The following is a 17,363-nucleotide window of genomic DNA, read 5'->3' as shown; positions in this document are numbered from 1 at the left end:
GATTTCTATTTCTTTCTGAGGATTAATGCAAATCACACATAATTACAGATTGTGGAGGTGGAGGCGAGTCCTTTTGATACATTAAGCAGTGTCAGATTTAGTTTTTCACATAATCCTTGGGCTCCCATCTCTGGGGCTGTGTGAGAGACTCAGGGAACACGTTCAAAAACGGGTTTCAAAGTTCTTGCTCAACCACTTTCTCCCACTCAGTGTATTCCCATTGTAACTGAGAGCGTGGTTCTCAATGGTAAGACCCACTAATCTCCTTAAATAACCTAATGCTTAATATGATTGTGTTAAAGAAATCCAGGGAAGTGATCAGCAATTAAAACTGAAATACATAAAATGAGCTTTGTCCACAGAAGGCAATTAAAACGTCACCAGGAGAAAGAAAAATGCCCGGCTGGAAGATTTATGATCCCAGCAAAGCTGTATGAACCAGGAGCAGTTGATCTGCTCTCAAACATGGCCAAAGTGACAGCTCAAATGATTGAAATACAGCTGAGTTAAGTAAGTTATAGACTCCTAATTAACTGCAACTTCCTAACACAAAACCTGAATGATGGAGCTCGTCAAGGCAGTGACAGGGCAGCTCTCCCAGGGTGTGTGGGGTCAGGACAGGTTGTGAGGAACATCTACTAAAATTGGGGCATCTTAGATGTTCAGCAATTTACAATCTTGTGTAGAGGATAAACTGCACCCTAGAATGGCTCCTGGCTATGTCTGTCTCCAGCACTCCTATTTATAGCTCCAACTTTGAAGCTGATGTGGACTTTAAAAAAAAATAATAATTTTTTAAAAAAGCCTTTTCACTGATTCAGAAAACTGCATTAATATTAAATAGCAATTAAAAAATCTTTGTCTGGATGCAGAGGAACACCATGAAGGCATTTAAAGAACAAAACCCATCGTCCAGGAGGGGATAGTGCTCAGTTAAGGAATGGGATGTGCTGGCTTGGTGCCAAGGCAGAGGCAGCAGCTTTTAGTGCAGAAATTCAGCCCCAAACCCAAAAAGTGTGTCTTGGGCCTTGAGATTCACAGCAACAGCAGTGCTTCTTAAACTGCTTTTCTTTTCCTAATGGGGAACAAGCTGTCTGCTAACAAGATCCTTCAGTATTTCTCTGCTTTCACTGCACAAGGAGGGAGCACATGATGCACATTCCTTAAGAGCTGTTCCCTACCCCCGTGCTGGAACTTTAGGATATATTCAGTAAATAAAGAGCTAGCATAGCATTTAGGGCTTTGATCTCCCAGCCAATTCATGGGGAAACAGTGGAGGGATGGAACCAAAGGGCTGATGGTTTTAATTGCTCTGCAGCAGAGATGCCTCGAGCTGGAGTCAGGGAATTCTGTCTCCCTCCAGTGTGAGAACTGCAGGAGTCACAGGAGCTGCTTCCTTGCTGTTGGAGCAGCAAATCCTGCTTTCATTTCAACACACCTGAGTATGTTACTGGGCTCTAAAGTAATACCAGAAGTGTGAATTGTACCTTAAACCTGTGTGTGGTGAGACTTCTGGCACCAAATTTAATGCCTGTGATACCTAAAAAAAGAGAGAAGGTTTGCATGGGATATTGGGCATAAATTGTTCCCTGTCAGGGTGGGGAGGCCCTGGCACAGGTTGCCCAGAGAAGCTGTGGCTGCCCCTGGATCCCTGGAAGTGTCCAAGGCCAGGTTGGATGGGGCTTGGAGCAACCTGGGCTGGTGGAAGGTGTCCCTGCCCATGGCAGGGGGTGGCACTGGATGGGCTTTGAGGTCCTTTCCAACCCAAACCATTCTGGGATTCTGGGATTTTTGAGGAAATGGAGAAATTCTGCTCCCTTGGTACAAATTCCTTGAGCCACAATGTGGAGCCGTGTGAGTGTGAGGATAAAACGTGGGCAAGAACAACTAAGTGCTCTGTAAAACTCGAGTTAAGACTAATTTCTTACTCTGAGCTGGAACAATGTACTTAATACTATATAAATATAACTAAATGAAAGATTTTATAGAGCATTAAAAATTTATAGCACATCAGCTGCCTTAAAAATGCATTTCCTTTCTCTTCCTGTGCCTTTTAGCCACCTTGTCATTGCCTGTGACTGGTTTATTGTGGGCTCTGATTTCTGAGCAGGCATTACAGATGCCCTTAAGTTTAAGTGAATGCATTTGTGGTGGTTGCTGTGTGATGACTGTTTTACTCTGTAAATAGGCTATAAATTATGTATGGAGAATTTATGAATTAATCTATAGTATATATCTTGCACTCATAAATATTGTAGAGCACCTCGCAGCCTCTTTAGAGCTCGCTGGTGGAGCTCTTTAAGTGCAGGGTTTTCATGCTGTTCTCTTGTATCAGAAATAAGTAGTTTTGATTTTCTGCAGGACTATTTTCGTTCATCTTTCAGTTCTGCACTTTGCCACGAGCAGAGCAAAATTGTCCAAGGGTATAATGGAGCAAGGGACGTGCCTTGCTTCACCTTGTGCCTTGAAAGGGAGATAAATCAGGAGTTTGGTGCCTCTGGAGCTATTTTTCCTTGCACCTTGGCCCTCTGAATAATAACATGTTTTCCCCAGGCGGCTAATTATGGGGTGAGATTAATATGGCAGCAGATTGTAACCACAACTGAGGAGCTCAGGAACTGTTAAAACACTTCATGTCTGTCGAGTGCAGCACTAAAACCTTCTGTTCATTGGAAATGAGTCTTAGATGAGGTGGTGTGTGAAGGAGTATCACAGGAAGGCTGGGGATGCTTCAGAAACCCCACTACCCACGGGTCAGCTGGCTCTGTGTCACTTAATTGTCTCCTCAGTTCATTTGTCTGAGGTAATTGGAGACTGTAACCTTTTAGGGAGAAATCAGTGCTCTCCAGGCTGAGTTTCCATCCCCGTTCCCTGCAGGACCTGCTGTGGTGCCACCCTGGGTCAGGCCCAGCTGGGTTGTGTTTATGGTCAGTGCTGAGGTGCAGGTGGTACCTGGGCTGGAAACTTATTCAAATGCCCTGAAAGAAAACAGCCCGAGCAGCTTTCCCTGGGAGTTCTCAGGTTTGTGGGACGTGCTGCTGGTCCTGCCACTTCCTCCACCCCACAGTGCTGCTGCAGCAGACTGGGGCTCAGCTGGGCAAGGGGGTGTCCCCTTCCCTCACAGGGGAGAAACTGCAGCAGAAGAATGGAAAGAGCTTTGGGAAGACATCTCAGAGAGCCAAGAATATCATTTTAGTTTCTTGCCACCAAGCCCTGTGCTAAAAGGGGAAGGTTCCCCTCCCAATATTGCAATAAACTGCACTAGTGAGTTGTCTTAGTTAGGCTTCCTTATCATACACCTTTAGTGAGGCTGTTTTAGTTATAGAAAAATATTTAACAGACATTAGGAAACATTTCTGCACTGAAAGACTGGTTAAACATATTGCAGTCACAATCTGGGGAGTGTGGAACCAGCAAATAAAGCCAGAAGGAACACGAGGTGCTCTCTGCCTTCTGCTGGGTGGGCACCCCCTGTGCCAAGGTGGAAACCAGGACCAGGAACGTGGCTCTGCAGGAACATTTTGCTTTGTTGGTATTTTCTGTGATTCATCTCATACTGGTACAAACATGAGTGATTTGGTGACATCCCAGGATGGATGGTTAATGCTCATCAGATGCATTTCTCTCACTCCATCTCCTCCAACAACCTGTGTTTTCCTCTCTTTTGTTGTCTCCAGGGCTTTCCAATGCTTCAAACTCTGGAATTTGTCACCAGGCTGACAGTGCTTTGCTAGAGGATGTTTCCTTTATCCCACACCTGTGCAGGGACCCTGCTGTGCCAGTCATTCCATGGAATGGGAGCCCTGCAGGGAGGCTGCTGGGGACAGGAGGGGGCATCCCAGATCCAGCAAGAGCAGGAGCTTCCCTGGGCTCAGCACAAGGACTGAGAGGGCAGGAGGGGTTTTGAGGGGGGCTGTGTACAGGAAAACCATGATGTGGATGTCACTGTTCTCTTCCCATCATCCCAACAGTGATGGACAGAATCCCTCCAGAGGTGTCAGTCTGTTGATCCATGCTGGGCTGTAAATTCAGGGGGATCACAGGAAGGATTTATCATACCCTCGACTTACTCACCAGGGCAGTTGGAAATGGAGCAAGGCAAATATGAGCAATACCATGGATTATTTTTTTTATGTATTGTAGTTTTGGATGATTTATATTGGAACAATACACCTTGGAACAATAATCAGATTCCAGATGGATTTACCTTGTCATATTGCCAGGAAAAGGGGATATATTTGATTTATCTGTAGTGCTTGATGAGCACAGAAGAAGGTGCAAAATGAAATTCTAGGTCCAGGTTTCCTCAGAAAATGAGGGATTGGAAGGTAATTGGAGCCAGGCAGGTCTCAGCAGAGGGGAAAACCAAACCCAGCAGCCAACATGGTTCTCTCTGTTCCTTTCCTGCCTTTCCACTTGTCCCCAGGAGCCCGTGGTGGTTTTAATGAGTGTGTTTTGTGCAGCACTGGGAGCTGAGCCTCTCCAGGGCTGTGGTGAGGGGTGGGGTGAGCAAGGCCTGTGCCCTCAAGTCCATGGAGTGTCTGGAACATCCTGAACTGGGGGTTTCTTTGGGTAGTTCTCATAATCCTTTGAATTTGGGGATTCACTCAATCCAGCTCCTCGTTCTGCAGGAATGCAGGGATTGTTCTCCATCCTTTTTTCAACTCCAACTGTAAAACTGATCTTTTAAGTGGCACTTTTCTGAGTGTGGGGAATTTACCACTAGTGCTTAATGGAGGAAAATGCTTCCTGAAATACAGGCTTTTTTTTTAATGGCCATTAAACAAGAAAATAAAGTGCAAAAGGCAATTTTTGTGCCTTGGGGCTGGATCTTCTGTTGTGCTCAAGGAGCTGGGTTTTGGTGGGACCCCAGCCCCTGTTCTCCTGGCTGTGCAGTGAAAGGTGATGTTGCTGTGTGGGATTCACAGAGGGCTCAGGTGAACCTTCACAGACACCCAACTGAGGCAACTTTGTCTATTTTGCTTTCAGTTTACTAAACAAACCCTCTGTTGTTTGCACAAAGCAGTAATTTTGCTTCCAGCATGTCTGGTTACTCAGGAATAACAAACACTCCTGGGGAGGTTTATCTTGCCACACAATTCTGCAGGTGCCTTTTTTTCATATATTTGGGATCTTCTCACATCATTACTTAATTTCTAAATTCTTTCTTTTTATGCATCTGGAAAATAAATGCCTGTCTACAGGTTCTTCACACTGCAGAACAAATGAGACCAGCAGAGAGTGACAGAGAGGGGTGAGGGTCCATTTGAGCTCTGTGCCTACAAAATTTGGGCAAGAGATGGCTGGATAAATGCAGAACCTCAAGCTGAACCGTAGTTTTCCATTAATTCCTTCAATCGAGCTCTGAAGCACATTTCCAACCTCCAAGACAAAATTCATTTCATCTTCTTTAAAAAAACTTTAAGTAAATACTCTAAAAATTGAGTGTCTCCTTAGACACCAGTGGAAAATAAAAATCAGCAGCTCATTTCCAAACAACAGGTTCAGCTCTGGTTTCAACTCCTGACTGATTCCAGTTGAACTGGAGCTGTTTTCCAGAGTCCAGGTCAAAACAGAGCCCTCAGCTCTGTGTGTTGATATCAGAGGGAGGTTAAAAAGGCAGAGGAGAAGGCAGGGATTAGCTGGAGAGCATGAACCTGGATTTCTGCCTTGAGCCCAGGAATTCTCAGGAAAAAGCTGAGGGATGGAGAGGGTCCATACATACTGCATGAGGATTTATCCACTGGGATCAGGGCACGGAGCTCTGGACATCAGCCAGGATCCTGTCAGTGGAAATGGGTCTGTTACTGGTTCCTGAGAAAAATGATTGCCCAGCCCTGAAACAATGTTTGATCAATCTCGAAGCTTGTTGAATAAAGCAAGTTTAAAAAAGAAAAAAAACACTTTATTAGTGTAGTAGTGATGAAATACTGCATTTTCTAGTCTGCTTTTTCCTTTAAACTTACAATAATCACAGAACCACAGGATGGGTCGGGCTGGAAGGGACCACAGTGGCTCATCTACTCCAGCAGGGCCATCCCGGAGCACATGGCACAGGACTGTCTCCAGATGGCTCTGGAATATCCCCAGGGAGCAGATTCCACACCCTCTCATGTCTCTGTTCAGTGCCTGGTCACTGCACAGGGAAGTTCTTCCTCATGTCCAAGTGGAACTTCTTGAGGTGCCCTCTCAGTGTCTCCTCTGGAGGCTCCCTCAGCCTTTCCTGTTCCCAGGGATGCTCCAGTCCCTCCATCATCTCTGCAGCCTCTGCTGGACCCGCCCCAGGAGCTCCCTGTCCCCCCTGTCCTGGGATGGTCCAGATCCATGGGCTGTGCTCAGGGACCATCGTGGGTGGGGTCAGAGCCCCCTCCATGGTACAGACACTTCTACATGTTAAACATTTTAGCTCTGCCCTTTCCATTGTGGGGTTTTGGCACCTTCAGCCATAAAGCTAATTTTGGAGGACAAACCTTTCAAGGGATTGCTCTCATTCCCTGCTCCATCCACCTCCCTGTGCCTTGCAGCTGGAGGGAGCTTGAAGGGTGGAATTAAAAACCAGGTGCACATTGAGGGAATGCAGCTTGGGAAAATAGCAAATAGGATGCTCTCAGGGTCTTTCCTGACCCCAGAGTGAAGCAAAAGCAGCAATAAACCACAATTAAATCAGGTATTGATTTGTGTATCAGACCGGAGTTTTCTCCTGAGCTCCAGGCTTGATTTCAGGCTCATTTCTCGTGTAACTCAGCAGGGCTAAAGGAGGCAGGTGTTTTACAAACCATGGCATTCTGCTTTCACTGCAATCAGACCTTAAAAATGTTATTTCATTAGATGGTACTTTGATTTTTGATGATAATAGCGTTATGAATAATTTAAAAAGAGAGTCTCGTTTTCAGGGGATATGAAGGAGAAGCTACTCATATCCCAGGCTGGGGGAATCACTGTGTGGATGACAAATTCCAGCCAGCCCGGAAGGCTGAGGGTTCCTCTGTATTTATAGAACAAATGCATCAGTGCAGAGGGGTTCAGGATTCCCCACAGGGCCCAGGAGAGTTCCCAAGGGTGTCCTGGAAGGACAGGAGCAGGAGCAGGACCCCTCGCTGTGCTTGGGAGCCCTGGAGCTGGGGGTGTTCCCACCTGGGCTGAGCCCATCCCGTGGTTTCCCAGGTGGAGCTGCCCATTCCCAGTGAGTCCTGACACAAACCAATGTGGTGCTTAAGCTCCTTCCCTGGCCACTTATCCATCACCCAGTCCTTGCTCTCCACAGCAGTGGTGGCTGATCCACTGCCAAACAACCTGGAACTGCCTGAGCTGCAGGAACTGTTTCTGGAGGTGCAACCTGGACCAAACTCCAGCCAGTTCCAGGGATGGAGTCAACAGACTTGTGGCCTCAGTGCCTTGTGCCTTTACAGAAGGAGTGGAGGGTTCCTGAGTGGGACTGACACTGGTGGTGGGGGCAGAGCTGGGCCACCAGCCCGAGCTGGGGCAGTGCTTGACCCTGCTGGGAATGGGAGTTCCTGGCCAGGCTCACCCTCTCTGTCCTGGGGCGAGGTGGTGCCAGTCCAGGGATCTCAAGTCCTGCACACACACAGCTGCCATGATGCTGGATGGGATGTAGGACAGGCATCCCCTAATCTGTGCTTCCAGAGGCAGATAAGGTTATAAGAGAGCTGCACACGAGGTGACTCCTTTTTCTGCTGATAAAGCTTTTGAGAGAAGTTATCTTTGTGTGGAGAGATTTCTGTATTGCTGAGAGAAGCAGTGCTAAGTGTAGTTGTGTTTTCCCAGTTACACAGAAGTTTAAACTGCCCCATCTGTCCTTGCTGCAGGACCCTGCTGGAGCTGGTGCTGCTCTGGGGACTGTCCCTGAGCCATGGTCACCTGTTCTGAAGGCAGTGATGGATCTAAACCTCCCCTCCTTCAGCTGAAGGCCATTTCTCCTTGTCCTGTCCTTCCATCCCTTGTCCCCAGTCCCTCTCCAGCTCTCCTGGAGCCCCTTTAGGCCCTGGAAGGGGCTCTCAGGTCTCCCTGGAGCCTTCTCTTCTCCAGGTGAAGATCTCCAGCCCTTGGAGATCTCTGTGGCCTCCTCTGGACTTGCTCCAGCAGATCAACATCTTTCTTGTGTTGGGGTCCCCAGGGTTTTTGTTTTGTCCCCCAGTGCCCTGCCACGTGTCCTAGGGAGGGATCTGAGCTGAGGTGTGGAGAGTGATGGGCTTTCCAGTGCTGCAGATGAATTACTTCAAACTCAGCATGATTGTTTGGGAATACACCTGCTTTGCTCCTGGTGTGGTTCATTTAATGAAGCCAACACACGACCTTCTATTTTTGAACTCGATAATTTGGACAAATTCAGCCTATTCTATCCTTCAGCATTAGAGGATTTATCCCAGGTGATAAAGTTTCCCATAACCCCCCCAACCCTCTGCTACCACAGAAAGCAGAGGATCAGTGATGAGTGTATATTTTTCTGCCTGCATTTAGAGCTCTTTTGCTTTGAAGGACATCAGTGTAATGAGGCTTAATGTGTTCCCCCTGTGAGGGGAGGGTTTGGTTTACAGGCTGTAAAACGAAGGCTCTTTGAGGTGTGCTTTTAATCCAGCATCACTCTACTCCAGGGAGAGAATTCTGACATGGTTTTACCACCACACTTCTTGCTAGTTAGCATGTTATTTTCTGCAGCTCAGAGAGTGAAATCTGAAGGTGGCAGACAGAGAGGTTGAAGCATATGGTATCCAAATAAAATACTATTTACGTGGAGTGTGAAGCAGATAGGACAGACAGCTGGCCTGGGATTCTAGCACTTCCCTGGGCTGGAAATTCTGTAAAAACCTCCCCTTTTGGAGGAATATGAAATACAAGCCGATGACACCGGAATATCTTTGTGTATTTTTATGTACAATTTATACATGTGAATGACTTGTTGAATATAAAAATATGGATTAGTGAGGTGTTCTCATGTCTTACCCAGCATTGGCCAGGCAGTGCTGGTACACTGCACTGGTCCAGAAAAGGTACCACTGGTGGAATGGAAACACTTGAATTGGAAAGATTTTTTTACTCCTTGAAAACTTTAGTCAGTTTATAATGGCACATTAAACTCTGTCCATACTTATGTTTCTGGTAATTCTTAATGAAACTTGACAAGTTCTCCACACCAGTGCTGTGGAATGGATTAAAAAGGAACCCACTGGTTCTTTCCTTACTGAGTTCTGCCAGGTTATTTTTGCTGCAGGTGCTGCTGGTTTGGGCTTCTGCAACCACTGCTTCAGCCTCTGACATTTCTTAGCTGATGAATAAAGAATTAATGGTTGGATTGAGTGGGGTCAGTGAGAGGAGTCCCACACAGATGCCCCTGCCTGGCCCTGAGCTGAGCCCTGGTGCTGCTGCACAGAAAACAAGTGTTTATTAATGTGCTGGGAAATGATCCCAGGGGCCCCCAGGGAGCACCAGAGAGGGGCTGAGCAGCTGCTCATGCAGATAATCCTGGAATTATGGAAGTGTGAAACGCCCGTGATGGGATCTTGGTGCCTTCTCTGGGAGATAAAAGCAGCCACTGTAGCACTGAGGCCGTGCAGCCTCTCCAGCACCCATTGTTGCCATCACAGGGAGAGGCAAGGGGAGAACTCACATCCCACTTGTGGGCATTTGGAAATGGCACACACTGTTGGATCCTTTTCTTCTAACCTTTTCTTTCTGCTTATTCAAGAGCTCTTTTTCTCTGCTCTGCAGTGGCCTTCTGTCTCTCAGCTTTGTTAACTGTGTTTCACTCGGGATCTTGTCACGAGAAACGATTCTCTTGCTTTACGTTTCAGCTCCTTTCTTTATGCTATAAATTAACTGTACTGTGAGAATCTAAAACATTTGCAGATTTCTCTGTGTGGAAGATGCCACTCAAAATAACGGTATTTCCAGCCTGAGTCATCTGCCCTTTCTTAGGGTGATGCTGAAGTAATTCCAGGCCAGGTTGGAGGGGGCTTGGAGCAACCTGGGATAGTGGAAGGTGTCTCTCCCTGCCAGGGAGTGGGACTGGATGGGCTTTAAGGCCCCTTCCAACCCAACCACCCTGAAATTCTGGGATTTACTGGCTGCTCAGGGGACCTTTCCCTTCCAGCAGCACAGGAGCCCAGCTCTGGTTGTTTGTTCCTTTCTGCACACACGAGTTCACACAGCACAGTTGGGCTTTTTCCAAAATAACTGATTTTGCTTCGTCTCATTGGTTTAACCCAATGCAAAACAGTCTGATCTCTGAAGCATGATAATTAACTGGAATCTCCAAAGTCTTCGATCAAGATCTCAATCTATTTTAATTTGCAAGAATATTTTTGATGCCAAATTCTTTTTTGTCCCCTTTTTGATTAAATATACCTCTTTTCCTTTCTTTTTTGCTTCTCTGCTGGTGGACAAAGATTAAGCCTCCAGTCTCCATCCTGACATTTAACCTTTACTTATCTCCTGCTAATTTTATCAGCTTTAACAAAATTGTCTTATTTTCCCCCATGCTGATAGCCAGTGGAGGTCCTTCAAATTATTCAAAAAAGGGGGAGTGGATAGAAAAAAATGACGCCCTTCAATTAATTTTCTTTTAAATGTTACATTGAAATGATTCATGTGGAAACTGGCCAGTGGTAAATGTATTTCTACATCATCAAACAAAGCAACTTAAATAGATAAAATAGAACTGAGATTCGAGGTGGATCCCAAGAATGTCGTAATGAAAATATGTGTTGTATTCCCTGGTTTATTTTCTGTAGGTGTAAATACAGTGAGTATTATAAAATATATTTATAACTCCTGTTATAAATATGCATTATTAAAAGATAGAAATGTTGGTGTTGGACCCAGCAGAGGAATGGTAAATGAGTGAGTGTTTTGTGTAAAATCAGAGAGGATGGAAGAGCAACCAAGAGCTAAAAAGTGGAAAGGATGCATTTTATCAGTGGAATTGGTTGCTGTGTTGAGATGGGAGGAGATCAGCAGGGAATTCAGAGCTTTGTCCACAGGGCTGGTGTGCAGGATCCAGGGGTAATATTGTGCACCATTAACTTGAACAAAGAAACAACTTCTGTAAAAACCTTGGGTTTTGTTAATTAACTGCTCTGCACCCCAGGAATGGTGAGTCATTAGCTGCTCACATTCCCCCAAGGAGCTGTTGGTAGTCCCTGGGGATGTTGGGCATCAAGGGCTGTTGGTTTGCCAGGGTTAGATTCATCCCCTCGTTTCAAGGAAAAGTAAAAAGATTAAAAAATCCTGAAGGAGCTCTGAAGTCAAAGACAAAACTGAAGCCATTGTGTATCTGGGGTATCCCTGTCGTAATGAGTGGGATTAAATCTCCACAGCCCCTTCTCTGGGCTTTCATTTTAATGATGGCCAGATGTTCCCAGACTTAAAGCTTCATTATAACCAGCAGAGTGCAAACCCTGCCATGTGAACTGCTGGGACTGCTGGACCTGGGCGTGATGATTGACTTTGTGCCGTTCCTGGAGCTCGTTTGCTCGTGGGCAAGGCAGAAAACCTGAGAGCACAAACCATGGCAGGGGTAAACATTTCACTGCTTAGTTTCACACTCCATTGAGCTCAGGCTGCTTGTTTTCATCTGCCTTTTCTTTTGTTCTGGGTTTGCTGGGTATTGGGAGTGACTTTGGTATCGACCACGGCGGATCAGCTGAAATTCTTACTTTAAATTCCAACTAAAATCCAAGATGACTCCAGTGTTTTAATGGGATTCTTGTCAATTATACTGAATTATTTGTAGAAGGGTTCAGACTAAAATGATTCCCTGTGAGAATTTCTAGTGTTTTCAGCAGACTTCCAATCAGCTGTTTCCTCAAGGCTCAGATCCAGTGGACAAACCAAAGGCTGCTGCTCCTTCGTTAGGAGGCCCCGTGGTTAATGAAGGTGCTTTTGCTGAGGCCCAAACTCCACCAGTCAGCGAGTGAACACCGAGTTCTGTGCCTTTTTTTTCCTGTAGGTCTTTAATCACTAAAAGTCAAGTGATTTGAGCATAATTCTCCCTTGATCTCACTTGATCTGCAAGCAGATGTCTCGAAGTCCCGATCCTGCGAGGTCGTGAGCTAAAGAGGAGTCATAAATCTGTTATAAAAATACCTGAATTGTGCCACATCTTCCAGAGGTGTCCCCGGCACTGAGAGCTGGGTCAGCACTCACTGGTGTCACACCCACTCCCAGCTCTTACTGGGAATCATAGAATGGGATCCCAGGATCCCTGAGGCTGGAAAAGCCCTCCCAGCCCATGGATCCCCCCTGTGCCCAATCCCCACCTTGTCCCCCAGCCCAGAGCACTGAGTGCCACGGCCAGGCCTTCCTTGGGCACTTCCAGGGATGGGCACTCCAAACCTCCCTGGGCAGCCCCTTCCAGTGCCTGACCACCCTTTCCATGAGAAATTCCTCCTGATGTCCGACCTGACCCTCCCCTGGCACAGCTGGAGGCCGTTCCCTCTCCTCCTGTCCCTTGTTCCCTGGGAGCAGAGCCTGACCCCTCCCAGCTCCCCCCTCCTGTCAGGGGGTTGCAGAGCCAGAAGGTCCCCCCTGAGCCTCCTTTTCTCCAGGCTGAGCCCCCCCAGCTCCCTCAGCTGCTCCTCACAGGACTGACAAATGTTATTTCCAACCCTGTTCCACGTGTGTTCCTGAACTCCCACATTCCTTGGCTCCAGGAACAATCCTGACAGGATCAGGACGTGCAAATGGAGCGATGAAAGCAAACAGGAGGGAAGTGACAGCACTGTGGGGCAAGGTCCTGTCTCTGAGGGGTGAGACAGTGGGGAAGGACCTGAAATACTGAAGAATTTGGAGGCTGAAGGAGAGGGGAATGATCAGCCTTTGCCAATGGGCAGATGGGAGCAGGGGGACAAAGAGGATGTTGGATGTATCCGTAATCTGGAGATGCTTTATTCTGGATTCCAGTAGAGTCACAAAACCAGTCATCCCAGCATCTCTCCAAACCAAAGCACAGGTTTTATACGGGACTAGAGCATTAAACATTTGAGAGAAGGGTGGCCTGGCATCTGCCAGGGTTCCTGCTCAGCCTGGCTGAAGGATCATTCCTGCCCATAGCATTATACCTCCCTTTCAGTGATTTTCAGGAAAGGGTGGGCTTGATTTATCCCACCCTGGGCTTTTCTGAACTCTTCTTACTCTTTGTGCAACTTCTATAAATTCCTAATGGTATTTTCTTTAGCACAGGAATGTCAGTGAACTAATTATTCAAAAGAATGTGTTTAGGAATAGTTGTTTGGGGTTTTTTTCCCACAAAATACAGCCTGCAAGAAATATCCTGTCTCAGTGTGGCTCCACAGAATGGATGAATAGCCAGAATTTGTTAAGAATTTGAATGTTAAATGTTGCAGGAATCTGACACAGCAGTGAAGCTGTGCATTGTGATAATCAAAAATGGGGGAGTGTGTATTGGGACTGCTAGAAATTTTACTAAAAATATGTCTAGGCTGTTTCTTTGAAATAAATAAGTGAAATATTAAATCCTTGAGCATTTGGGGTTTATTTTCCCATGTCCCACACTGTGAAGTCTAAAACCTGTGTTGTGGCAGCTGTTCCTGTAGGTTGTGAGCTGTAAAACCTGTGTTTTCCTTCCTCAACAGGTGAGATGTGGGAAGATTTCCCTCTTCTTCAGGTCAAGGAAAAGCATCAAGCTCCAAACTGTGACCCTTCATCCCGCGGTGGATCGAGGCCTTCAGGAATGGTAGGTAATAGTGTGTACTTATGAATATATTTATTAAGCCCCCAGTTCCAAAGGGCTGTTTGTCTCCTGGGACAGGTCTGGATGATTTCTGCAAGATTACTCCTGGCTTTAAAACGTCTGGAAAAATTGAGGCCAACATATGATGGGATTTGCACAATTTTTCCTGCTTGGATTATTGCTTCACTAAGGAAATAATATCTGTAAATCCTTTTGTTTCATGAAGAGCAATGTACAGAATAACTGGTACAGATGGGGAAGGTGAAATATTGAAATCCTGATAGATTTCCCTGTTGTATTTATCTTTTTTTTTTTTTTTGAAAAGAATTTACAAAAAAATCCCGTTTTTCTAAGATTAATCACCACTCCTTCTAAAACCAGGCTTGAAAAGGAGATAATCCTGCTCTAGTCCCAAGACAATAATACAGTGGACCTTAAAATACAAAGTGTATGGGTTGTCCTGCTCCCTTAAACACTTGGATCATCTCTGTAGGAGTCATACAGGCTCTGGAATCCTGGCCCATAAACCAGCATCTCTTGGCCAAAATCTTGCTACTCTGTTATGAAGTTTGTGTTAATTTTTTTTAAATTTTATTTTAGATTATTTATTTTCACCTACATTAAACTTACAAAGACTCATTAAATGCACAGTAATATTTAGAGGCAGCAAGAGAGTATCAGGGTACAAAAACTCTATAGTTGGAGGCTAAATTTTCCAAATGATTACAATCCATGCCAGTCACTTTTATTCCCAATTACTGCCAAAAAAAATCTATTTATGGGGTGATTGCTCCCAATCAAGGGAAGAGATGAAACGTCAGGGAATGTAAAGAGTGGAGGAGGACAGTGAGACACTGATAATTAGTGCCTGGAGGGAGAGAATTCCCTGGGCCTGCTGCTCCTCCAGTCAACTGCATTTCCACAAATCCAACAAATTTGTGTTCCCTGCCCTCAGAGCAGCTCCAAAGCAGCAGCAAATGGCATTTTGCTGTCCTGTTTTCAAAAGCAGGCTTGTACAAAGGTTGTCCCACTGAAGTTCAGGCTGTTACTACAATCCAGGTCTTGTGGAAGTGCCTGGAGAGGTTTGGTGCCTCAGTGCTCAGCTGGTCATTGTGAGCTTTGAGGTCAGAACTGTGCAAAGGAGACTCTGACAGTGGGTTCCTACAGAGAAAAGCATGTGAAATTAGGAAATTCAGTATACACCAAAAGCAGCATTGACTTGGTGGTGCTGAGCACAGTGGATATTTTATATCACCCAGGGTATGTTTTATATTCTCCACGAGCTGCCGTAGACTGAGCCGTATTTACCTGGAGATAAATGAACAAATGATCCTGGTGAAGGTGTCTCTGTGTTTGTGCCCTTCTGTGGCTCATCCCAGCAGCAGTAAGTGCCTGGCTCTTACCTGCTTATTTACAGCAATTAGGGAAGGTCGGTGCTGTTTTCTTCTCCTGGTTGTGTTTGAAGCTCGTTGGTAATTTGAGTGGTTTGAAGTCTGGAGACAGTTTTGCAGAGCTCAGTTTGCAGGATTCCACCTTATCCATTCCTGAAAGCATTTTTCTCCTATCAACCCCTGCTCCCAAGATTAAATAAAAATACATATTTGAGCTAAGCAAGTACTATTTCCCGTTTATATTCAATAGAAAGTTTCATTTAGATATTCAGAAGTGGTTGAGGGGAGATTGAAGGTGTGACTGCAGAGAGCAGCAGGGTTTTATTGTGCTGTCCCAAGAGCAGCTCAGGGAAAGAGCTGCAAATTGCACCCTGGTTTTTCTTTCTCTGCACTCGAAAAAGAATCCCAAGCCCCCCCAGACCATGGAAAATCATCTCCAGAAGGAATTATTTCCATATCCATCTGTTCAGTGCATTACACTGAGCTCTTATGTGTTCCCCTGCCAGCCAGGGAGGGCTGGGGGGTCCCACCCTCCACGGGAACACCAGTGGGGAGCAAAGGAACCTTCATCCTCCCATCTGTCCTGCCCACACAGATCCAGGGGGGCACTCTACAGCCCATGGAAAAGATGGAGGGATTTTTGTCAGCCCTTGGCAGTTGCAGCAGAGCTGGGACCCCCTGGGCTCTCAAATCCAGGGCTGGGTGCTGGATGCACCAGGAAGATTCTTTACCCTTTCTTTTCTGTTTGAAAGCTTAGAAACACTAAAAGAGGTTGAATATGTGTTTTTTCTCCTGGGAACAGTGGGCTGAGTGGCCTTGGCTGTTGCTGGGTTCTCACTGCAGGTGCTGTCCCTGATCCTTGGGCTCAGATCACGGGGTGACTGACATCAGCTCCAGTTATCCCAGCAACGTCCCAGGCCAGGTTGGAGGGGGCTTGGAGCAACCTGGGCTGGTGGAAGGTGTCCCTGCCCATGGCAGGGGGTGGGGCTGGATGGGCTTTAAGGTCCCTTCCAGCCCAAACCATTCCATGATTTCTTGCAGGACTGTGGCACTGAGGGTCTCTGCAGGACCCGCGTGGTGGGAGCAGAGGCAGCCCCACCTTGCAGGGCCCTGCTCTCCCATCCTGGGTTGTTTGTCTATTTGCACCTACTTTCCTCATGGCACAGAGGAAAGCTTTTATCTCCCATTCCACAGAGCAGGAATGACAATCTGCTGTCAGCTGGGCTGACCCAGTGCCACGGGAAATGGGATAGAGGGTAAAAACCCTCCCCGAGCTCCTACAGCAAGTGCTGTTTGCTTTCCTCCCCAGCTTTCCTCCTACTGAGTGGAGACACACAGCAACTGCTTTTGCTAATTAATGCTCACAGCCTTTCTACTTTTTATCTGATTTATAGAGAAAATCAAGGTGGTTCACCATGAAAAAGCAGTGAGTGTTTTGTTGAGCTGTTCCTGGCAGTGTCACTGCTCAGGTGCAGTGATGGCTCTAATGACAACAAATACTTGTTACTGAGGCTCTGCCCAGGAGGGGATGCCAGGGGCTGGATAACTGGATGTATTGGAACCACTTAGGAACTTTTATATTGTTTTGTATTGAAAAGATAATTACTGTTTCTGTCTTGAAGTGACCTAAAACCTGTAGAAAGGCAAGATACCAAAGCACACGGAATTTGGGTCCTGTCCTCCTCCCGTGGGAGCTGACAGACGTTTGTCAGAGGTTCCCATATCAGTCTGGGATACATTGAAATGTGCTCCTAGTTGCATGCTAATTTTGGGTGTTCGTGCCTGTGACAGCCTGGAGTGCAGGCAGAATGAAAGCTTGTGCTTTATATCTGAGCAGGAGCATTGCACATCATCAAAAATGGGATTGAAAACTTAAAGATTTAAAAGATTGGGATGTGGAGCAGCTTAAGAGAGTGGGAGCCTTGGTCACTGCAAGACCCACCCTCTGTGGGCACGTGGAGCTGAGATCCAGGACAGTGTGGGATGTTCTGGCTGTCACTGGACTGCATTGAACATTCAGTCACCCTCTTTCTCCCAGCTGTGTTCATGTGAGACAGAGAGTCCCGGGATGGTTTGGGCTGGAAGGGACCTCAAAGCCCATCCAGTCCCATGCCCTGCCATGGGCAGGGACACCTTCCACTGGGCCACGTTGCTTGTTCTCCCCCTGTCTGGTTGCAGTTACTGAATTAGGAGTTATTTGTAATCTGATTCATTAATTCACTTTCTTGTAGCATTAATAATTGTAGCAGCCAAAGGCAGGATGA

This window comes from Neopelma chrysocephalum, unplaced genomic scaffold (assembly GCF_003984885.1).
Source record: "Neopelma chrysocephalum unplaced genomic scaffold, ASM398488v2 Primary Assembly neopelma1_189, whole genome shotgun sequence".
Classification (NCBI taxonomy): Eukaryota; Metazoa; Chordata; class Aves; order Passeriformes; family Pipridae; genus Neopelma; species Neopelma chrysocephalum.
The sequence above is the reverse complement of the archived record's forward strand: the minus strand, read 5'-3'. Positions refer to the sequence as shown.